This window comes from Dreissena polymorpha, chromosome 9 (assembly GCF_020536995.1).
Source record: "Dreissena polymorpha isolate Duluth1 chromosome 9, UMN_Dpol_1.0, whole genome shotgun sequence".
Classification (NCBI taxonomy): domain Eukaryota; kingdom Metazoa; phylum Mollusca; class Bivalvia; order Myida; family Dreissenidae; genus Dreissena; species Dreissena polymorpha.
In genome coordinates, this window is record NC_068363.1 from 99161791 (window position 1) to 99187702 (window position 25912).

The 25912-nt window shown below is 34.8% G+C and overlaps 1 pseudogene; it reads right to left on the bottom strand.

The window, feature by feature from the left end:
- Positions 1-233: 233 nt before the first annotated feature.
- On the bottom strand, positions 234-10818 carry LOC127844323 (beta-1,3-glucan-binding protein-like; annotated as a pseudogene).
- Between the last annotated feature and the right edge of the window lie 15094 nt (positions 10819-25912).

The following is a 25912-nucleotide window of genomic DNA, read 5'->3' on the forward strand; positions in this document are numbered from 1 at the left end:
AGCCCATGCGTTTGCTTTTCACAAATGCCATACAAGTTCGTCCAAATTTTGACTTTCACATGGGACAATACATGTCAATGGTACCTCTTTTTTTTTTAAACTTATGTGGTTATCGCCAAACTGTTTTTGTTCACCATACAATGTCTATTAATTAATAACAAATCCACAGCAATAGTGATTGTATTGTTAATCAAGGCATATACTTGCAAAAAGCTATGATTCAAATTTCTGCACACTTTATGACGTTTATTGCCTTTTTGAAATTCAATGTTGACAAACATAGATTTTCACTTCAACTACAATATTTCCGTTTAATACGTGGACCTGAAATTCTAATTCCAACTGAAGTTTCGCAAATTCGCTGGTATTCATCGTTACGCAGACTAGCTCGCCACGTGACCAAATTGTATTGGATCACGTGACCTAGGTGTACTGGATCATCTCGGCCCAGTCCACCTCCATGGCGACGTCGTCCCCGTGCCACGAGCCTTGCCAGTTGTTCCTTGCGTTCCAGAAGGAGTTTTGTGCGTCTCGCTGATTCTGACCGTTGTTCCACGGCTTCTGGGAGCTGTACTGCACGTTTTCCTGCCAGTAGCCACTCGTGCCGCCTACTGCCACGTTCAGGATCAGGTAGAACTACAAATACAGTTAACCAGTTACCTCTCAGTTACGCAATTTGACCTGTTTGTAGTCCCTTAGAAAATTAAATTAAATGGCAGACTTTTCTAAATGGATTCCAGTTAAAAAAAAACTTCACTTCCAAACCTTAGATACTGTTGAGCACAAAACAGCACAAAACCTGAACACCCTCCGAAATACACGAAGGTTGCTTTGGTTGTATGCTGGTTCCATATTGAAATGTTCACTTCATATATATATATATATATTCTGAGTGGGAAACGGTTAAGCTTAGGGAATTTTCTGGCGATATGTATATATTCATTATGATTAATCACGAGGCATGAGGGCCTCTTATGTTGCATTCTACCTTCCGACAGCATTTTATGATTAGATCGTACAGCATCAGGAAAGTATACTGTTCACATTCAAAATCTCTTTCTGCGTCATGCCTAATTAAAAGTATACTGCGGGGACTAAACACATGAGTTCTCTTGAACAATGCGAGTTTAGAACGCAAATAGCTTCAGTACTGACCGCTTGATCAAAAGGCGCCGCCTTTGTTCCGCTTCCCCAGATATTGTTGCCACCAAATCCGCCTTTCTGCCAAAAACCACCGTTCTCGATGTTCACCCAGAGAATATTCTGGCCGTCAACGAGAATCCTGTTGAAAAGTCGTTCAAGTATAAAATGCTTGCAATTTACCTCGATATCATATGCTCTACAGGTACTCTAGTTTATTAAAGACACGGTCTTACAACGAAAGGTCTATCTTCAAATTGGAACATGGACATCTCCGATATGCAATCGCTTAAGTTATATGACAACTGTTGTTGAATAGAAATGTATTATGAAAGAATATCCTACTGTACGAAGTATAATTGCCATAGCAACTCTAGTACATCGTACGTACTGAATGTGGTCTCCGGTCCATTCCAGTGAGTAGGTGTGGAATCCCCATGCATAACCGCCGTTTCTGAAGACACAGTGCAATGAATACTTATAATAAATTGATCAATGGAGACAAATATCGTCGTCTAGAGATTTTGTAGATTTTATCCACCAGTAAGCACTTAAGACAAGTACATGAAAGCGGAAAATGAACAAGAGCTCCATAGGGCGTTGACTTGAGACCCAAAGAACTAAACTGATCTTATCAGGAAGTGTTCCCAAATGAACTGCCCCTACAGCTGTTGTCCATTATGTTTTATGACAAAACATGATATTTTTACAATTATAACAACATACTTTTGATATATTCTTCGCAAGTTAGGTGGTGTATTGTCTGCATATGTAATTCAAGTGTTCAAATGTTTTGACTAAAGCCAGAAAAACTGCCCCGCCTCATGGTTGCCATGTTTTTCAATCGACTGGAATCATATCCTTTTGGTGGAGAAATCGTTAGCACAAATGTTCAAAGTTTCGTGAATATTGGGCAATACATGTTGACGAGTTTCTAACAGATTGTTCTTTATATCGACCTAGAGACCTAGCTATTGAAGCGATAGCGAATCGAGATATAATTAAAACTAATGTTCTGACCAAGTTTCGTGAAGACTTAAAATGTGGCAACCATAAGTTTTATTTAATTTGACCGTATTACCTAGTGTGAAACCCAACGAGATAAATTTTAAACGCGGTTGTTACGATTTCATTGTGAAATGTTCTGAAGAAGTTTAATAGAGATTGGGTAATACATGTGGTATCTAGAGTGTTCATATAACCTATTCTTTAATGTTAGCTAGATCCATGTATTGTTTTTAGTCCACATGATTCACTTTCGAAATCAGTTGAAATATAGTTGCGAAAATTGGTGTGAAAAGCTTCAAATAAAGATTCAGCAATACATGTGGCCTTTAAATTGTTCACATGGCTCGTTCGAATTACTATTATGACGAATGTTTTGACAAAGTTTTAGTGAGTCTTGGGCAATAAATGTGGCCTCTAGAATGTTCACAATGTTTTTCTCAAATATGATATTGTAACTTAGATTTTAACCCCATGGGACCCAGTTTCAGCAGATATATCATTGAGACAAATGTTCTGACAAAGTTTCCTGAAGATTTGCAAACAAAAATGATCTCTGAAGTGTTCACAAGCTTCTGTTTTTATATTGACCTGGTCATCTAGTTTTCAACCCCTTGTGAACCAGTTTTGAACTTGATTGAGATATTATTGCTATAAATGTAACCTTTAGTGAGTTCGCAAGCTTTTTCTTAAATTTGAATGGTGAATTAGATTTTGAACTAAAGCGACCAAATTTCGAACTCTATGCTTTATCATTGAAACAATTTTTATTGGCAAGTTGCACAAATATTTGGCGATAAATGCAACTTATATTATGTTTACAAGGGTTTACTAAAGCCATGTAAGGTAATTTTCCCCGCCTTCAGGTGGCCATCTTTTTACTGACCATAACCAGTTTTGAAATCGGCAGAGAAGTATAAGAACAGATCTTCTGAGTAAGTGTCATTGGTCAAAACACGTGACTTTTCATTAGTCAAAACATTTGACTTCCATAGTATTAACGGTAAGTTTTCACTGTGGCAGTATACAGGAAATTGCCCGCACTCTGGCTATGTTTTTGAATAGACTGCACCTTTTCTAACTCGGCTGAGTTATCATAAGCACAAATGTTCTGAGAAAGTTAATGGTGAATTAGGAAAAATTGTGACTGCTAAAGGATTCAAAATGTTGCACTACAGCCATAAAAAGAAAAATACCCCGCCAAATTGCGGCCATAATTTTTAACGGATTTTCAACGAACCGGAACCAATTTAGATCTTGGCCAAAATATCATTGGTACAAATGTTATGAACAAGTTTCATGAAGATTTTTGTAAAATGACGCCTCCTTAGTGCTCAAATACTTTTTCTTTAATGTTATATTGTGATCTAGTTTTTGATTCCATGCGCTCCACTAACGACTTCGGCCGAGATATCGCTGGGGAATATAATGTAAGCTAATAGTGTGTTCAGAAGGCAAATGTTAATCATGAGAACGTTGATTTCAAGTGCAAAGAAGGTAAAATGTTAGCGTAGCTTTAAAGAATATTGTGTTGTTGTTTTTTCATCCAAATAATTCGCGTATGCAGTGGACAGTGTACCATTTCGGTGTGTTTCAGCTGCAAAAAAAGTGTTTCCATGAAGAAACAATTAGGCCCGTACGGACGATGCCGCCCTGATCCGCATTCTCTCGAATTGCTCTTCAAACTCACTTATCGCCGTGGGTCATGTAAAATCTATTCTGGCCCGGATCTGGTCCCCAATGCAGAGTGGAGCCCACTTGGTTCATGCTTATGTCTCCACCATCGGGGGTCTGGGCCCGCGAGTTCCCTGCACGAGGTGTACAATACAATTTGCAAATTCGTTGACAGTCAGTGCAAGCTAGCATGTCAGTCACATTAAATGTTTTCCAGAATTGCACTGTGTGGTGTGGTGTTTACATGTTTTTTACAAGTTTTTCACGAGGCTTTTTATCGTCCTGACAAAGACGTACCTAACCTTTATAACGACCTCAATCTTGACGAGGGCTTTCAGGAAAGTTCATTCTCAGTCTTTTATATTATTATATACATTAATACATTTTGATGATATTTATCAAAATATAATGCCGTCGTAACATTGCTTCATAGGAAATTGTAAATAACATCACCAAAGCAACGGACTCGCCGTCTATTTCGTTTTCTAAAGAAATACCACAAACCTCTGCTCTCCATCAGGTCGATCTCGCCGGATCTCGGCCACTGGCCGTAGCGACTGTCTCTTGGCAACATCCAAATAGCTGCAGATATGAGACATAATGACATGCCCACCTTAGGAACAGGTAAAATAATGAGGGTATTTGCAATTTATCTTTTCAATGTGAGAATGTATTTAAGAATTATAAAATCTGCTGAGGGCGGGTCAACAATCGAATAGTAAGTAATGGTTGACATCAATTGTTGATGAAAGGGTTTTCAACTTTTTTGGCACGGTTATTGAAATTCAAGTATACATTGGGATACATACCTGGCCACAGCCAGTCACCTCGAGGAATCCTGGCACGAACATTGACCTTACCAAACCGGATTGTGTTCTTGCTCTTCAGTTTACCGGACATGACAGGTGGGAGAATGCCATCACGGCCGCTTCTGTGGCAGCCATCGAGATTAGGCTCCGTGCAGGATCCGCACAATTCTGGTACGATTAGAAACTTAATTTTAACACTTAAAGCTCTCCAGAGTTGCCGGTTGTGTTTAAGAAACACTTTGCAAAGGATTACTTTTCTTTACTTGGCAGACGATTCAGTATATCGATATATTAATGTGCTATGTCTATGGAGTCACTCGCCTGGCAAAAATGAATGAGGTTTCTTGTTGTCCATACCCAGAAAAGCCAAATAAATATTTTTTGTTTAAACACATTGGATATGCATTTTATATAAATTAAATATGCTCAGTTGATAACAAATATGGGGAATAATGATGATTTTGTCCTGAAAAATTAGATGTCTTGAAAATTGAATCATAGATATCAATATTTTTGTAAATACGAACGCGTCATGTCCATAGTTCCAGAGTGAAGGTACCCCTCGCCGTACTTCTCCGACGTCAGTGTCTGCAAGGATAAATGGTAGAAACTTGATAGGTTCTCTAACAACATGCTTTATGTAGACGGTGTTTACAGTCAAAACTGACCTAGCGTTCAACTGAGAACAGCGGTCAACTGAAGACAACGGTCAATCTGGAGCCCCAACCCCACCCCGACGAAAATCATTCTATATTACACTTTTAAATACGTTTCGCCCAGATTTCGACTTTTGATTGGCCATTTAAGATCAACTTACAACAAAAACATGTTACGTAAATGGGTTGTCTTTACTTTTCACTTTGTATTCGGAATTGTCAACACATTTGGATAAGATCTTTGCATTTTCGGGAGTTAGTTGATCCTACTGCTCACCCCGGAAACAACTCTGGAGACTGACTCGAGATCTTTCGAAACTTGACTGGACGTTCCATTTTAGAAAAAAAGGCTATACAATGGCCAATCAAAAGTCAAAATCAGGGCGAACCGTGTTCGATCAATGTTCGAAATCTTTACGCGTGAGTAATTAATAAGTTTTCTCGGCCCGAAACAAGGGAATGCCCTACATCGTCAGAGAGGTAGGTACTTAAGTACTTTACGTCTCAATTATATGCAGTTTTAAACTATATAAAAAACTAAAAAACTAATAACACATCATAGGGTCCATTTTACGATGTTAATTACAAGCAATCCTACAGACATAATAATTATTGTAAAATTGCATATTACAAACGCAAAAGAGTTCTAAACATAAAACCTAGTATAATACAATCCTCATTTCAATTGCTAAACATGTGTGAGATCATGTTAGAATCTAAATAATTTTGGCATAATAGGTTTTAATAAGAAACAAAAAAACTCGTCTAGTATTTGGAAACAACGATAATATAAAAATTGACCATCTCACAATACAAATAAAATATTTAAAAAAAAATCTTTAAAATTTGCAAGTACATATTCATAATGCATCACTGTGATAGTGTACGATTTAATTGCTACACTTTCAGTTGATAAAGAAACTGCTTACCGGCTTGATGAACAAGTGCCCGTCGCGTAGGAACACGTTCTTGGAGTCGCATGTATACACCTGGAACTCGCCGTTCTGGAGGGAAAACAATACAGGGCATGCTAGTGTTCGCATTTTAATTATTCCGGTCCACATCAAAGGCTGTATGTTCCACCTCTGTTGAACATATTTACAACCAAAATTTCTAAAAATTTAGGCAAAGTGAAACTTTAGCTTTGCCAGCTGGATAGATACCTTAGTATAGCATGTGGTCGGTTAATGACAATGGACCAATTGCCTAATAGTGATAAACATACCAAATATAATAGATAAGAAAAAGAAGAAGAAAACACGAATACCACGTTACTGACCGCCTTTGAACGGTAAATACAATTAACACTAACTAAACTTCCTTGAGTGAACCGATATTGAGACGACCACTAAAGGTTTGAGCAAATATCCTATCATACCCGTAGCCAGGGGGTGCGTTGGGTGCGTTCGCACCCAACATTTTTTTTGACGAGTAAAATTTAAAAAAAGTGTACTATGCTCAAGACAGGATAATTTTTTGGTGGTATGGCAAGAAAACAAATCATTTCTACAAAGCAATGCGGCTTGTTGTAGTTTACCGACCACTTAATGGTGGCATCTGTTCTGCTCCACATACAGAGCTTTCCACAATGGTTTAATTATGTCAAACTTGACACTAGGAAATATGTCCTACTCTTACACAGTTGTTATACTGAATTTAAAACGTTATAACATATGCTCAGGTGGACGTTAACGTTTAATTTTCATTAACTGTGACGGATCCTGAGCGTAATGGGCAAAAAAGGCCATCTTTTTTCTTCAACGTCCTGGTATTCATTGTTAAGGACCATAGGGCCAGTAGTTTGTGGTTATATAGTCTTTATGAAGCCTTAATTCGTTTAGAAAAAGATAACTAATTTGTTAAAAATAGTTAAAAAAATATAAGTAACCAGTTATACCATTTTCATTTCTGGAACACCCCCTCCCGCACCTCCCCCCTTCGCCACTTCGTTGCTCAATAACAATCGTTGATGGGAAAATTCGCACCCCCTTTTTAAAACACTGGCTACGAGCCTGGACTATACTGTTTAATCTTAAACAGAAGCACATAGATGATGGAAACGTATGTGTGTACAACCGGTATATGTTATATCATACACGCAACACTTTCAACAATGTGAAACATATATACATATTAAAGTCAACGTGAATAACTTTGAAGTTAGATTAATACCTGAAATGAAATGCGTGGTTTTATATTCGGTAACGTCAGAATATAATGTGAATAAATAAACCCTATCACTTACATATCCTCCGTACATGGACAGCTCTTAGTCCCAAAGGCCCCTGTTAAGGGAACTACCGTCAAAGTCGTCACGCATCACTCGTTGTTCCGCCCTGCGTGACCGCCCGTTCGGAAACAGGATTATTGCTGGTGGAGCTGGTAAAAGAAAACTTTATTCTGGTATCATTTCCGGTTTTTGCGTCTTATCTCTATTGTGAAACGTATTTCTGGAAAGTAGAAATTAAGAAGTATACGTACGTTGGCCTTATAAAATTAAAACGCTTTGGATTAGGTGCTGAATTAATTTTAACAATATTTGATGCGATTTAATCAGAATAAATTGTACTTAAAATTGTCATGTTATACGAACAATTTTTCATTGAATTCATTGCATTATTATAATAAAATTACACGAACCATTAATAATCTTTCAAATTTAAAAACAATTAAACAAACACACAACAGATTGTTCAAGAAAACACATGGTTCGACTGCTTTTTAGGGATATTACACCAGCTTTGGTGATTGTTTTCACATTTATAAATAGTTTCGATTTTTTTTCTAAAGATCACGGTGCCTATACCACGTGACTTTTTAAGATCTGTGTTGGGAGAATAAAGCGCGACTCATGCAGTTAACATGTTTAATGATGTCTTTTTGAATATTTCACCATTTTTAATGGGATAATGTGAAGAGCCCGCTTATTCGTGAGAGTTGTGTATAGGTATCATGATCGTTTTAAACAAATAAGTATTTTTTTCAGTTAAGTGCAAAAAATACTTATCTGTTTAAAAAGATCATGATACCTATACAAAACTCTCACGAATGAGCGGGCTCTTCACATTATCCCATTAAAAATGGTGAAATATTTAAAAAGAGATCCTTAAAAATGTTAACTGGGTCGCGCTTTCGCGCTTTATTCTCCCAACACAGATCCGAAAAAGTCACGTGGTATAGGCACCGTGAAGATACAAGTAAGGCTTGCAAATAGTATGTGAAAATGAAATAAAAACATTGTGTCAACATGCTTTGTTTTCATTTTATTTTCTCATGCAACAGGCATTTTTGCAATAAAATGCCTAATTTCTCCTTGTTTCCAAACTATATGAAATCACTTACAAAAGTTGACAATGGGAAAATGTATATAGTTTGTAATTCCATGTATAGCTATTAACATTGAACTTAAACAATTTTAACCAATGCAATCCTTTTCAGACACATATTTAAGATTTATCAAATATTCTATGTTATAGAATTTTGCCAAACTTTTTAAATGCATTTCTTAATATATTCTCACCATAAAACAATATTTTAAATAACGGTCACTGCAATATTTTTAGAATGAAAATTAAAAATGTATAAATATGACAAGTAATACTTTACATTATTCTATAATTTAGTAGACTTCAGTGAACCTTTTGATAATACGAGAACACCTTAACGAAAAAAGTACACCATGAAAAATATTACATTTAAACTATATATGCAACCTCAATCACAACATAACTACAAAACCGATAATCATATTTATGATGTGTTGTATTTTATTGTTATTATTTCATCACACAATATATTGTTTTAAAGCGTATACAACATCTTTTGATAAGAATCCGTCGTCTAATCTGCATACACAGAACAGTTCCGGTCTCTACATTCTAACATGTGGTTGAACATCACAAATCCGCAAAAAAGTATATTATATTGCGATTGAAATATCCTAAATATGTACGTTTGGCACCAACCAACAGAATCCTACGATCGGTTATTTTATGTTGTCAGTTTAAAAACTATAACAATAATGTCTCCAAAGAAAGATAATACATTTTGTACAGATAACTGATAAGACACCAAGAACGGAGACCAGGGCCCATATTGTCCAAACAATTTATAAACTTTAATATAGACATACAGAATATGCTTTCAACTGTAATAGTCTAATAGTATAATACAGTTGAATATGGCATGGAATTAAACAACACAGTTCAAAATTTAAAATACTGCATTTACCGTTATTTCATACGAAACATTTGTCAGTAGTATCTATTCAAACACTCATAGTACTTTGTTATATGTCTATTCTTTATTCTTTAGTCTTAGAATTGTTTGGTGTATACGACTCCAGGATACCTGTGTCCTGGGAGCCGTCAGCCACGACCATCTGTCCGTCCTTCTCCCCGACCAGGGTGTAGTGGACCTTGCCACCTAGTCGACCTGCGTCAGGCTTGTGGTGGTAGAAATCACCGCCATCTACAGCAAAGAACAGTAAGATAGACTGTACGTTAATCTTTGTCTAAAATAGTGTCGGCATGCGTATTGGTATGATTACTCTTTATTATAAAAAATGTTTTAAAAGTGCTATATTAAATAAAAGGGTACTCATTGTTTCAGTAAAGCGTTCTAAATTCATGCATATTTATCACCATATCCTGTTTCACAACATTTCAATGGTTAACATAAACATAAATCCAAACCACGATGACAGTAATGTGGTTACGACTGAGTGATGGTTATAGCACGAGCGAGCGCGTCTATACGAGACTGTGATTTATTTCAAAGGTAACAACGTCCTATCGGAACACCGTAACCGTGTGACTTACGCGACTTGTGGAAGACGCCGGTTTGCTGTACGCCTTCGATGGTATACCGAACCTGCTGCCATTCAATACCCGGGGAACCTGAAAATCGTTGCACAATATACGCCTTATGTTTGACATTAAAAATATATGATGAATTTGATTTTTATTGGAGCAAATGAAATTGTTGCCATCACAATGCTAAGGTACATGTATACAACACGAAAAGTTCTGCACACAATTGCATGAATGTCGGTTGTTAAATTATTAAATGCTATCCTCCAAAACATTTTGTACACCTGATCTTCAGTAATAAATCATGTACAGTTAACTTTCAGTTGGATAAGCATAAACATTACTATATTGTAAATTAAAGGTCATATACACGTCTCCTCTTTTACGCAGTCTCTGAATACTGACAACGTTTTTATTTTTATATTAATTGGATTAATATACAAGGAAAACTACAGTGCTTACCTTTGACGGCCAATTCTATTTCGCCCGACGGTAACTGGGAGATTCTTGGCTCGGGGACATTGTCGGTGACGACGGCAACAAACAACACCGGCAAGACGAGTAACATTTCGTCGCAGACACGGGAATGTCTTATCAATCCATGGACCGCAGTTTTAAACGCGCAAAGAAGGTCAAGTACGAGACACGTTGTTTTCGCACACTTAAAGGCACATGCGACTTGTACTCGGCGATGCGTAGGTTAACACTATTTATGAAGTCTTTGTATCATAAGTGAGCAATTAAAATGTTTGTCAATCCGTCATTTAGGATCTTGACATTCGCATATATTATAAAAAAAACGCGTTGTGCACGCATCAATAACGGTAACACGCATGTGATTCGCTGGAGAGATCTTATCGGTACAACTGTATTGCGTAAACTCCAAACAGAATTGAGATGAATTTATTTAGAATGCATATTATAAAGCACAAAGCGTTGGAAACAAATAACTTTTTTCATCCATTGGTCAAGTTTATTATATAAAATACAATGAGCATGTTTACAAATTGTTAAAGACTTGACATATCTTTCGAATGAAACCATTGACAACAATAGGACTTAACTCTTTGATATGTTAGCTTAAAACTATTAATTTAAGCTCGATGGCATCGAAAGCATTGCTTATTCAAACGCTCTAAAGTCCGCTTCCTGGGCAGTACTGCACTTGGGTGTCTTTGGGGCGGTCTAAAGAGCGCCCCCAGTAAAGATCAAACCCGTGATCTCGGAACGGCGATCTCTCTTTGATGTACATGCTATAATGTCGTCTAAGATACTAGTGAAAAGATAACTGAAATACTAAGTATAAAACACTAATGTGCTGCGATTTGCCTTGTCTTAACATTGTGCTGTCCTACAATTTGCCTCGTCCGTTATGAGCTCTTGTCCTCTAAATCGAATCAGCCAGTACGTCAGATGAAATGTTGGTAGACCTAAGGGGTTAACAGCAGTTCATTATCTAGATGATTTTCAACAGAGCGCATGATAGACCAATCTTTAAACGTCTCTTTTCACAACGCGTTTTTATCAATTTTTATTTAAAGCACACTGGTGCCTTAAGTTGTGTTTAATATATTATTGATCCATGCTAAAATACAATATTATATAATGAATCCGAATAAGCAGTAAATCCCATTTGAAACTAATTACAAACTTACCAGTAAATCGTACCAATCGGTACGTCACTTTGTAGATGATTTTCAACACAGGACATGATCGACCAATCTGTAACCGTCTAATTTCACAACAACGCTTGTTAATCAAATTTTGAAGAAAATATATGTTCATCGTTTGAGTTCGCGAAAATATTTTTCCATAATGCAATGTGATGAACCCTTGGCGATTTTGGCGATACCGACTTCTTAATCAAATGTTTAAAGTAAATAGTACCATGATTGCATAACACAATAAACAATACCAATTGCTCGTCCATACGCCATTTTATTAATGGCTCTATGAATAATTGCTATGGATTGAACAAATAAACCAATTTAAGTTCCCAAATCTTCTGAAAATGTATCAACCCCGAACAATAGGATTCAAAAACCTAGAGTAAAACTGTAGTAGTTTAGCGTTGTAATAGGACGCAAACCAATCGATATCTGGTTTACTCAAACCATCGAGCAGCCCTTAAACGTTGCGACATCCTTTCTTATAGCGGAGGAACTGAAACGAAAGTAAATAAATTCTGTGCTGAAGGAACATGTCGTTATGTTTAATAAAAAATGAACGAATGTGACATGTGAATAGTGCAATATTATTCATATTAATCAAACGGTAAGCCTAAACTAAGAATCGTAAAAGTGCACAAAGTGAAGCATTATTTTTGGTAGCTTCAATATTTGCAAATTTTATCCATTACCACCAATTAAGAGAAGTACACATGACTTCACGCACACCAATACAATAATCGGTAGGAATGAACGATTTCGGTAAAACCGCGAGCGGGATAAGCAAACCTATTGCTCATCTGTATTTTTTCCTTTAATATCATGGAGGGTAGTATGCGGACCTATGGCTCAAGACCGGTGTCAAGATGCCTTCATCGCCTTCCGAAACTTCAAATTTAAGAGAAATCTACAAATCAGAAGCTTTTACCATATCGTAAACATTAAGTAGTCTGTAAGCAAACCATGTAAATAACACATGGTCACATTCATTTCGACAATTCACATAGTAAACTTTTAAAGCATCCTGTTTACATCAATACAAAACAAACCAATTTATCAAACCATTACATTCATCAACTTACACTTCAAAATAGTATAAATAAATAATAAGAATTCGAATATTATGTTTATATGGTAAAAAACTATATTTTGCATGAGCTGCAGACATACATAAACGATTTCAAATGCCCATTCATTCGTCCAAGTTATAGGCCAAAAATAAGGCGACATCAATTCCTACCTCCCTTTTCAAACCAGGAAAAGCTACAATATTTCGTATGAGTCATGCAATCTGAATAAGATACTAAGCGCTTGTCAAATAAATAAATATTTCAAAAATCTTTAGAACACCGAGAGATACAGACATATAATACATACCTCACTATATATAGTAACAAATTTGTAAAGTATTTCATGCCATTATCACCATTGCGGGGTCATTATAAATAATCGGCCCTCAGAATGTGTACGCGTGACGTTCAACTGGAAAAATGGCGTCCACATTCAGTCTTAGCCACAAATCAACGAAATAATCAATCATAATTAGATTATTTAATGATAGGTAGCACGCATGCAATTTGGATAATACAAATATCGATTGAAACTGAAACTCTGCTTCACATTAGATAAATGCCCCTATTCGAGCTTTAACAGGATTCACCAAACGGCAAAATTTAAAAAGTCAAAGACACACTTACCTCTATGACACACTTAATCCGATGCTCATAATAATAAAATAAAAACGATGTGCAATCCGTTTTCTGTTATTCTATCCGTTTATCTATATTTATTTTGAATCACACTTTTTTAAACGATTGTAGCGAATGCTAACCACTGTCACCAAAACACGATTTACAAAATCGAATGACTTGTCGAAGCGATTACAAGAATTTAATCAAAGCTTCCAATTATGCACGACAAATGCACAATCCAAAATACGTTTTTGTTTTCGTTCGGTGCTTCAAAAATATTTAATATAACCATTCACTTTCGAATAGCTAAAACTGGTGTTTTCATGCCCCCGGATCGAATGATCGGGGGTATATAGTTTTTGGCCTGTCTGTCATTCATTCATTCATTTTTTCATTCATTCATTCATTCATTCATTCATTCATTCGTTCATTCATTGTATGTGTGTGTCACAAAACTTTAACCTTGGTCATAACTATTGCAATATTGAAGATATCAACTTGATTTTTGGCATGCATGTGTATCTCATGGAGCTGCACATTTTGAGTGGTGAAAGGTAAAGGTCATACTTCAAGGTAAAAGGTCAAATATATTGCTTCAAAGCGGCGCAATATGGGGCATTCTGTTTCTGACAAACACATCTCTTGTTCGTCACAGAAATAACGTTACAGAAATACGTCATAAATTGTGTTATCAATTGAATGAAAATTAAAGTACGGAAAGCTGGTTCTGTAATAAATTTTAGAAAAAGAACCAAACAAAGATAAACAGAACAAAGTAAGATATATATTATAGAAGTTAATACACGGAATATGACAGAAGGAGTGTAATTGCTATGGCAAAATATATGCACGAAGCGTTTACTACTCGAAAGAAGTTTTTGATTGATACTTAATTGAATATTACAGTGTTTCATTACGCTATAAGTACTCTTAGTATGAAATATATAACTTCAATTACTTACATGTCAAAGTTATGATATGATATGATATATACATTGTATGCTTATGTCTTTGTGTTACATGTTCTGCTCGTTAATAATATCTTATTAATTAACATATCTCTGTTGTCACCACATTGGATGATTATTGAACAATTGTATTTTCGGCCGGAGGCCTTGCATTTCAATTAACCATAGATTATGTTATGTTATTATAAATCTTTTTTTTTTATAAAAGAATCTTTTCTTTATCCATTTTTTTTATAATTATCTTCAAACTTAACTGAATTTTTCCATAACTGTTTCAACCTCTTTTAAATTCAATATCAAACACTCTGTGCCGAAACTATTAACCGAACCGAATGTGGCTCTATACATTTTTTAATTTAACACCTATCTAACCAATCATTTAAAGCTTCAAAAGCAAAATCAGATTCTAAAAGAATATACTTATTATTCTTACAAACTATTTTGTTCGGCTCAATGAACATTATTATTTAAAAACCATTTTGTATAACGATCTATAAAGAAATCGTTTGTAATTATTGGCGTCGCCCTGAAGGGCGGCGACTAGTATGTAATGCATTTTGTTTTCGCTTATGGGAGGAGAAGTTATTTTACGGATCAATGTATATATTTTAGTTTTAAAAATATCTTGCATTGTGGTGATTTTTAGTGTAAATTAGTGTAAATAAGTACTGCATTTGTGCCTATTACATTTATTGCAACATTTATTGCCAATAATGCAAAGCTAATTGTTTTAATTAATAACTGACCCACAACTGATCACAGGGGAAATATCACAGGGACTGGGCAAATACGCGAAACTTTCTGGTTTTGTATAAAACAAATGATGTTTTGTATAGAAACAAAACATAATCAAAATATTTTTATTTTGTGGTATTTCTAATTTCCTTATTTAGTGGAGAATCAATGTAGTACGATATTTGACGATCTATCGCGCAAGCAAGTTTATTGGAAGGCGAAGTGGTACGAAAACGTACAATGTATTAGTTTATTAATAGACATATAATAACGATCGCTATACACAACTTCACCAAATAGCAGTAAATAAGTGAATGTCAGCCGGAATAGCTCAGTTGGGAGAGCGTTTGACTGAAGTTGTTTACGCAACAGTCATATAAAGGCCCCCGGTTCAATCCCGGGTTCCGGCACGAACGGAACAGTTCGGCGGCTGACAATTTTTTTCAGTCAGGTTAATAAATATAATAAAGCTTTATTTTATGTAGACATTTTAAAATCCATTTTACTACAATTGGACATTTTTATTAAAATTAATGGATGCAACGTGGTGACAACGTTAATTAAAATTTCTAACATCACTTAAATATCTTATAAAAAATACACGTGTTTTCATATTAACAAATAAATGCAAACAACACATCTATTATCCATGTATTTTTATGGTTGTATATTATAGGCCTATCCCTACTACATATAGAGCGCGAAGCGCGACACGTATTATTGATTGTAACAATGAGTTGCGATAAAGGAAGCAGCCGCTTATCAACGAGGAGCTGTGTCCGAGCAACCCGTTTCCCTAGAGTCAAGCACTCCTCGGAGTTTTTTTAAGAACCACATATAGAGCGCGAAGCGCGACACGTATTACTATCCAGGTGGTATGGGACCTTTAGCATTATCCGACCATTACGTCCATAGTTATCTTCCTTAGAATTTGAGAAATTTTGAAATCCTTGTTCGAAGAACAAAATTTTCAACCAATTGTTCCCAAAATTTCACAGGTTTTTTATCATTGAGGACCCAACCCAAACTCTATATGAGCAATATCGGAACATAAGTCCAGAATTATGTCTCTTTGAATTTAAAAATAAAAGTGAAAAACTGCTTGGTTAGGTGATTATGTCAACATTTTTCATCAGATTCTTTTCAAACTTACAGTGTGTTCATATCAATAAGCATTTTTACCTCATTTAAAATGAGAAACATCGGGAAAATAAGTCCAGATTTTTTTTCCTATTACATTTGACAAAATAAACAATTTCCACTTGTTTAAAAGATTTCACAACTTTTGTCTGAATCTTTCCAAACTTGTTAAGTGTTTTTATATCAGTATTACTCGAACCCTATTGAAAATGATGAATATCGGAGCAATAAATCTATTATAATCTTTTACTGAATTCAAAGTATTGTGAAATGCAGCTTCTTTATACAATTTACAGTTTTCATTCATTTTTTTTCAAACATTTACAGTGTTTTCATATCAATGAATACTCAACCCCTATCGTAAATGAGCAACGTAAGAATAAGTTCAGAATCATCTCCCCTTGAAATTGAGAAAAATATGAAATTACGCTTACAAGATGAAGCAGATTTTTTAAAACCTACACAGTTCTGTTCCATTAATGAAAACTGCACACGGATACCAGTATAAAAAAGAAAACCAATGTATATAAAATAAACTATGAAATATTTGGGAGTTACAACACAAAATCATGGATAATGGTTATTTGGGGGTTATAACACAACATCATAAATAATGGTTATACCAGGTTTTTTTTCTATTTTGTTTAAAATAATCGGCCAATATATTAATATTTACAGAAGAAAAAAAATCGTTCCATGTAACTTCATTGAGTGCCTTTTACACCGAAATTCCTGACGCCCTTTGATGCTTTGCATCAATACTTATCTTGTACTCATCTGTGATGGATTATTTGCCTAGCAACGAGGAGTTTATGCGACGCTGGTAAAGGCTCTGACATGAGTGTAGTTGCTCCGGAAGTGGGATGTCTCTCCGCATGCAAAGCAGGGGCCCGGGGCAACTGCTCTAGTAAACCCGGTGGAAACCCTGTATCCAGAACCGGATGCAGTTCCGGTTTACCAATGTCTATCGACCATGAATATGGTTTTACTTTCTCCAACAGCGCATTGATAAATCTGACCTGAACACTTTTCCCTCCAAAACGCCATTTTATGTCATTGCCAGACTGCTTTTTTTCATTTTGAAAGAAATTAAACGAGAATTAATTTCTTTTTTTATTCAATATAAGACACATAATGTATACATGTGTACACATGTATATAATCATAAAACAAAGTAATTCCATGTACCAGCAATAATGTTCAAACATGTTATACAAGATATGCTAATATACACTTTTTGACCTTGTGGTTTCCTTTTGATTTAAAGAAGTGAATATGTATTTTTTTCTTAAGTTGTTGGTGATAGGTGTTTTAAAAAAAGAAAAACAACGAAAAACCACAGAGTAGTTATGAATAAGGCTGAGTTGCATAAAGTGGGTAGAAAGCATACTGGACTTGTTATAAAAGTTTAATGTGTTTTCATTTGTGTTCATATATATGAAGTGTTTCATTGTTTAGGGCTATTTCTTTTTCAATTTGAATCTGCAGTTTTAAATAATTGATAAAACAGTTCATTGTATGTGCTTGTTTTCTGTATTTCATGCTGAATAAAAAATATTTCATTAATATAATTATGTAATTCACAGCGTTATTAACCTCTTGTATTTTGAAGGTATTTACCCCAAAACTGATGCCTAAGAGAGATAGTTTAACATTTAATTGTTGTTTCTCTAGAAAGGTTGTCAATTGATTCCGCAGAGGTTGAATATGTTTACACTCCCAGAAAATGTGTTCTATTGTTTCAATATCTTTACTACACATATCACATAGATTTGTGTTGGATAGGTTGCACTTAAAAAGTTATTTATTTGAAGCTATGATTCTCTTGATGTATTTATATTGAAAATTTCTCAGTATGCTATCAGTAGTTGTTTATATGGCATTACAAATATTTGTTTCCAATTAAAAAAAAAATCTCCAAGAAGGTTTTGCCATTTAGTTTGAGCTTTAGAGATTTCGGCAGGGTATTTAATTTGAAGTGTGTAAAATATTGTGTTTGTTTTGTGTTTTTTTTGCAATTATGTTTTCTCAGAAAAGTTTTTTTAGTACATGGTGTGTTCTTTGTATTGGTAACTGCTTTACTATGTATGGTTATACTTTTGATCAATATGTAGTACATGAGGAAATTACTTGTAGGTATTCCGAATATGTAGCATAAGTTATTAAAAGAATAGAAGTCGTTTATTCTGTAGTCGTACGATTGATCTACATATTTTATGTTTCGTTCGAATCAATTTTCATAGAAAAAACGTTTTGTTATTATGAGTTATGTCTTTATTGTTCCATAGAATGATTTTACTGTGTATTTGGTTTCGAAATTATAAATAACTTTACACCATGTCGATAGAACATTCGATAGAAATATGTTTTGGGTTGAAATTTCGTCTAAGATATTATTGTCGATATTACATTCAAAAAGTAAGGAATCACCATATATTTTAAGGATTTTCTGGTATTATAATTTCCATGGACTCGTATTGGTGTTATCTAAATATTTTTTGACCCGACTGCATTTGATTGCATTCAGGAATGAATCTATATCCGTTAGTCTGATTCCTCCATATTCTACTGATTGAATTAATTGAGTTCGCTTAATTTTATCAGGCTTACCGTCCCATATGAAATTAAATATTTCTGATTTTATATCTTCATTAATATCATTTGTTGGGTTTGAGAGAACTGTTAGTGTAAACATTAATTAAGGGAGTGCAAACGTTTTCAACACGGTGTTTTTTTCCGATTAGTGTAAGTTTACGATGCTGTCATGATTTCAAACAATTTTAAAATTGTTGTAATTCAGGCAATATGTTTTTTTAGAATTGTTTCATTTTCATTGTTTGAAAAGGTTATTCCTAACGTTGTTGCTTCATCTGATGTCCAGTTGAATTTCATTTCTTTTTTAAGATGAACATTACTTTGTTTAAAATTACCAACTCGTAGCACAGTGCATTTACTTTTGTTTAGTTTAAGACCCGATGCTATTCCAAAGAGGGTTAGCGATTAAATAAGATTATCGAATGAGTCACTACTGTCATTTAAAAAATATGTTGCATCGTCAGCAAATAGGGATTGTTTAACGAGAATTACCATGCATTTCGTTCCTTCAGGCTAGTTCCGATAAAATATCCTTAAATTGAGTTTGTATGGGAGTGAAAACTCCACTGCTACTATCAACTTAACATAGTGTGTCCAATTTTTTCAGGGGGGGGGGGGGGGGCAGGCGTATACGGGAGCTTACCGGATTTAAGTGAGGTTAGTTGGAACGAAACTTACAAGATGGCGTCGTTTTCGTGTTTTTCGTGAATGAGTAGCGGATATGTTCACCCGGTAAGCCGGTTTATATTTATATTTCTTTTAAATGAATAAGCCCTTTCGGCTCTACGGTGTTTGTGCTCCCCTCGGTTTTTTGTTTCAATACCGTAGACGTCGGAATAATAAAGTTATTGAAGCAAAACCGTCCACAAAATTGTTGTTTAATTTCTTTACCTTCGAGATGTTGGTTGATCGAATATCATTTTCTCCCATAATAAACAGTATTTTTGCATGTTTACAGTAAAATATAACATAAATCACGATTATTTTATTATCTCGATGCGTTTTTATGTCTATTAATTCATTTAATGCCGACTTATAACAGTTTAACACCCTTTTTGGAACTAACTTCCTTTTAAGCATATTTTGGGACCTGACTTCCAAATGATAAACAGCGCTTTTCTATGTTAGAAGGTTTTATAAGAAATAACTGTCGTGAATAAATTCCGCATTGGTGCGAATGTTTTGGAAAACGTTTTCACTTGAGAAAACCAAGAGTTATCTTTTTTTTTTATTAATTGTTATATTATTCATTTTTATTATTAAATGTTTTATCGTATACTTAACGCTAACATTAAGTGTGAGTAATATAAGACATTCGACGGTATTATTAACACAGTGTAATTCTTACTTGTTTATTTTAACACATATGGACATACTTATGTTTGAATATGTCTCAAACGGAATACTATGCTTACTAAACGGAATACTATGCTTACTATTTCCAGATATCAATACGCCAGTTGTATATGTTAAGGATGCCAATATTAAAAAGACGGCGTAACGAAGTGTCTACCGCTCTAGAAAGCGAAAGGTACATGACAACCCACCAATTAAACAAAAAATATTACGTCGAAGTACCACGCCAGTTAAACACACAAAACATCCACATATACGTGCAATATAAGTGTAATGAAACAAAGAAAAGTGTAAAGCCGGTTCGTTGCTAGTATAAGGTTGCTCTAACCAAATACTACAATTATTGCGATTTGGAATTCATATAGAAATTTGGAATACCTGACACCTGCTTAGAAGATGCATATCGGTGGATGTTTTTTTATGCAAATTTAAATAATAATTGTTTATTTAATACAATGGCATTTGACGCGTTTTACCATAACGATACTGATACATATATGTCGCTTTGATGTGACACATTTTGGACGACCTTCTTTTAAAAAGTTCTGAGTTGGTCACTATATTAAAAGTGATATTCGCAAAAAAGTGATATTCAAACATCCAACATCTCGAAGGTCAAGAAATTAAACAACAAATTTGTCGACGGTTTTGTATTGAAACAAAAAGCCGAGGGGAGCACAAACACCGTAGAGCCAAAAGGGCTTAACCATTTAAAAGAAATATAAATACCAACTGGCTTACCGGGTGAAAATATTCGCTATTCCTTCACGAAAAACACGAAAACGACGCAATTTTAGAAGTTTAGTTCCAACTAACCTCACGTAAACCCGGTAAGATCCCGTATACGCATGCCCCCCCCCCCCAGTTTTTTTAATCAAACCAAACACGAACTATGTGCACGCGTACATCAACAACAAACTTTACTGTTCGACTGTCCGATGCTCTGTGGCCGAAAATCACCAAACACACTCGATTTCCTTGTGCACACTTTCAGTGCGCCATATCGTTCACAGAGGGTGGGGGTGGAAGGGTGGGGGCATAGTTAGCCTGGAGCTTACTGGGTATAAGTAAGATTAGTTGGAACTTAAATCCAAAATGGCGTCGGTTTTATGTTTTTCGTGAAGGAGAAGCGGATATTGTCATCCGGTAAGCCACTTTATATTTATATTTCTTGTAAAGAATACGCCGTTTCGGTGTGTTGATACTTGCCGCGAAGTTGTTTTTTTTTCAAAACCGTAGACGTCGGAATAAAAACGTTGTTGAAGCAACACCGTCCACAAATTTGATGTTTAATTTTTTGACCATCGAGATTTTGGGTGTTCGAATATCATGTTATCGTATAATAAATATTATTTGTGCATGTTTGCAGTAAAATATAACCTAAATCGCGATTATTTTATTAGCACAGTGCCTGTTTATGTCTATTTCTTCATTTGATGCTGAATTATATAGAGGATATTTGTTGGATTTGGTGGAATATCGATTTCAACTCACGAGTGATGATCGAAACTTATATACGAGTAAAAAAATATTTTTTCTATGATCACGAGTGAATTTAAATCAATATTCCAACAAATTTTCTTTTTTATTTTATGCTTCCAAATAATTATTTTTGTATTTTTGCCATTCCGGACAAAATAATTCCCCGTTGGGCGCCCCCGTGTATTTTAAATTGGAGCTCTTCAGTATGTTTTTATAAACATCTATGCGGAGTAGCCCCCCCCCCTTCTTTGTAAAATTTGCCTTTTATTGGGGGTCAAAATGGGGAAATCAAAGATATCTAAAAATAGTTCAGGTAAAACAATGAAAATTATCGATAATTTTGACTGTTATTTTTCACTGTTTGAAACAGTGAAATATCAGTTTTAATTCACTCATATTTCTCTATAAACCATCGGAAAGCATACAATAAAATGGTTTAACCCCCCTTTTTGGTGCTGACTTTCTTAAAAGAATATTTTGGGACACATTCAAAAAATATTTGAATCTTTTTAGAGAAAATTATAACATAGAATTGTTAAAAGGAAAAGATAAATTTTAAAAGGCTAATGAAATTTGTAACATGAAAACACCTACTGTGCTTTTTGCATCAACGCCAGTTACGAAAGTGGGGTTACTATGCTCACCGGGTATGAGATATGGAGGTTAATTTTCGAATTCTGATGCATATATTGCGCTTGCCTGTTGGAATGATCCTGGTGTTCATACACGGTAAACTATGATGGGTTTTGAGTCCACCTTTCCATGAAAACTGCTGCGGACACCTTACATATGACCTAAAAATGCACATACAATGAACAAATCGTAAACCATCAAGCCCTTGCGTATAAAATCTTCAATAACTTTGTTAATATTGAGTGTGATTGCATTTACAGGATTTATTACAATGTTCAATGGATATCATTAGATCATCCTGCGCGTAAACTTTATGTCGAATAAGAAAGGTAAATGAACTCACCTTTCAAATGGACGAAAACGTCGCACAATCAGTCGTTGGCCGCCATTTTTAACATCAGTTACTATTTTTCTCACTAACGCCCCACCAGTTACTTGCGTAGACTACAATCTACCCCCTGTATTAAACGAATGCGATCAAACCTTATTACTTTTAGGTTACGAAAAATGGCATTATTAAAAAAAATACATTAATGGCAAACGTGAATGAAATATTTAGAAAATAGGTTTTGGAATTTTTCCAGATAAATGAACTCTTACATGTTTTTCAACATATTTTTCACACCAGTTTAAACATCGGTCAATTTAGTTTAATTTAGTTCATCCAAAAAGTTTTCAGACTCGCACAATCACAAACCATCACGAAACGTGAGGACCTTTGTACGTTGTAACATGTTGGAGTTTTGAATGCAAATCGATGTTTTTGCCTGTGTGACGAGTAAATTTCTACACAATTAATCGCTAACGGCTTCACTCGGTTTTTAATTTCAAAATGTAAGGCCTGAATGGCACTTCTGTCGTGGCGATTGCACATGATGTCTAAGAGGTTTTACGGATTGTAAATGAATTCTTATGTCATTAAGCTGCGAAGGGTTTACTTTATCGGTAAAACAAATAGCCATGCACTTGTCAAATATCATGTTTGAACACTCTCTAATGAGCTTCTCCGCAGCCTGGCGTAAAAGAGGCTACTCTGTGGTCAGGATCACCAGTTCATGTATCACACCATGATTAACAAAGCCTTCAACATCTCTGTTATAAAATATGTTACAGTTTCCCTGTCATTGTTATTGGTGACTTGAATTTCATCTAAAGTACACGTCTATCAACTTTGGTGCACAGTTCGCATCAAAACCGTTTTAATTCACAGCCTTTAATCACGGGCGCCGCATTATTTTTGCGATGCATCGGTAAATGAGCCAATGCTACTTTCGATGTGGCGCTAAGAATCCGATGTTTTTAAATGTCAATGATATTTCTACAGAGATAGTAGGTTTTATATCTGTTTTTTTTTAAACATATTTTGCATTATTTTTAAATTCGGTCAATGATGTGCAATTCAGCGAAGATTTATTCATCCACACATGTACAGAAACATATCATAACAACCTATTTGCAAACGTGATCGTTTTTATAAGTTGTGGCATGGTAAAGATTTTAACAGAAAATCGATGTCTTTTGCCTGTGTGACGAGCACATTTCCACCCAATCAAATCGCTTGCAACATCAAACTATTGCTTTGAACATGTTTAAGTTGTTTCATGCAGAAAAAAGGCTTCTTGTCGATCTCATAGATAATTATGTATTTTCCAAAAGAGATGGAATCAATGCAAAGGAAGTGGCGTTAATGACAGGAGGTGGCGCAAATGCATATCTACAGCTATTTTAATTGTCGGTGCTTACAACTATTGGGTCGTATTCCAGGTTGAGTGTTCGATCTTTTTTATCAATTTAATCATAATGACATATAATAAAACATTTAAGTCCATATTATTATGAAAACAATGTCTTTCAATGAGATTTTGAAGATTTCTGTCATTAAACATACTATAAAACTGGAAAGAAACGATTAAAGCCTGAGCTATCCAAATTGTTTTTGCTGATATTAGTAGGAACAAACGACATATTTTAGCCTATTTATGATTCGGGCACCTTTGCCTTTAAGTGAATAAAGCAATTGGAACAGGGGAAAACAAATCACCGCATCAAGTAGAAGTAACATTTTTTTAAATTATTTAATGAATAATGTTACTGCGGTAACACAATTTTTGTGAAAAAAAAATATTTTGAGAATATTGAGAATCAATTATTGGATTCATTGAATATTATATATTTTGGGTTTATTACGTACAATATGTATTCCAGATTATTGACTTCTTAATTGAGTCGGTTATTTATATACTTAAGTATGTACATCTTGTTTTAATAGAATGTGTATATGTTCTGTATAGATTTGGATTTGAGTGTTTACGTTGAAAAAGATAAAAGAACAAGAAACACAATCTATAACATGTAAGTCATGTGATGGTTCATCTATCGTGCATGGGCGCAACCTCATGACCTTATCACCACCTCATTGGCATTGACTCAATCTCTTTTGGACAAATACAAAATTATCTACTACTTCAGCAAGAAGCCAATTTGTTTACACAGGCAGCAACTAATATAATTAATCGGGTGGAAATTTGGGCAAAAGACATCGATATTCTTTCAAATACTCCACCATGCCACAACTTATAAAGGTCTTCGCATTTTCCAATGGGTTGTTTCTGTACATTTGTAAATAAATTAATCTTCGCTGAGTCGCACTACATTTTCTGATTTTTTTAATAATGCGAACTTGTTTCTATGTTGGAATAAAAATATTAAACAAACTCGCCCTGAAGAATTATCCATGAAATTTCAAAACATCCTGTCATTAGCGCCACCTCGGACTCGGGAGTAGCATTGGCTCATTTACTAATGCATCGCCAAACAGAGGTTGCGCCCATGATTAACGGCGATGTTATTGATAAGCTGCTGTCGCGCTTTTTGTTGACTATCCTGATGAAAAAATTGCATGTGTTAAAGTAAGCTTCATCCAATTTATTTTAATGGTTTTTAAGAGCCCCAGGGTTCCTTAAACATTAATTCACGGCGTTCTATAATTCGTTTGAATCCATGTGGCATGTCCTTTGAATTACATTACATTTGTCTTTAGAATTAAACATTAGTTTAAAAATGAATATTTATCACAGTTATGACCCGATATTCTATCCACTTTTATTGCATATTCGGGGTGTTATGCTGACACCATTTGTAATCAAGTTTGTAGAACCTTCTGACACTATAGTTTGAGGAGATGGTGTTGGTAAATGTTGTGAACATGAGATTTTTTTTTCAAAAGGTTATTTACTAAAAATACTAAAACATACGAATATCAAAGTACACAGCCACAGTGCGCGGTACTTATGGGTTGTGACAATGCAAGCTCTCTGGATTGTACAATGAAATAAACAACACTTTATTAAAGTGGTGGGTAGTTCATTTAACCTGGATACAGACATTCCTAGCCATGCATGTCGGTTATTTATCAAAGAGACAACATTAAATCGATTGCATTATAAAATCATCTGCAATTATTTACCGATACAAATGAAAACCCATGACTAGTCAACTAAAACATTAATTAACAAATGTCTTCTGGTCAGATATAGCTCATTCGCTTGTT